The sequence below is a fragment of the Penaeus monodon genome, chromosome 18, assembly GCF_015228065.2.
Source record: "Penaeus monodon isolate SGIC_2016 chromosome 18, NSTDA_Pmon_1, whole genome shotgun sequence".
Classification (NCBI taxonomy): Eukaryota; Metazoa; Arthropoda; class Malacostraca; order Decapoda; family Penaeidae; genus Penaeus; species Penaeus monodon.
In genome coordinates, this window is record NC_051403.1 from 35038387 (window position 1) to 35038821 (window position 435).

Sequence of the window (435 nt, forward strand, 5' to 3'; positions counted from 1 at the left end):
TTCTTCTTCTTCTTCTTCTTCTTCGCCTTCCAAATATCCAATAATTAGTGGAAAATAAAGCCATTTTGGAATGGTAATCTTTGAGGCCATATTACAAAATAACAAAATGTGAATTTTTAAAAAAAGGTAAATCTTATTATAGGTACAACTACCTTTTATATAGAAATTGAAAATGGAACTGATGTACAAAAAAAAAAAAAAAAAAAAAAATGTGCAAAAAATGGAATGTAGCCCACCCCACTCTTCATAAATTAGTGTTGCAGAATTTTTACTTCCCAGAGGGAGGAATAGAAGTGTGTGAGTTTGAAAATCCAGAAAAAATATAAACATAGAATTACCAGTTTGAAGTCATAAAAGGTATATGAAAATTTGCCCATGCGTGAATTAGCTCCTTTATTTCTCTTTTTCTCATCTTCCACACATTGTTTCTTGTTT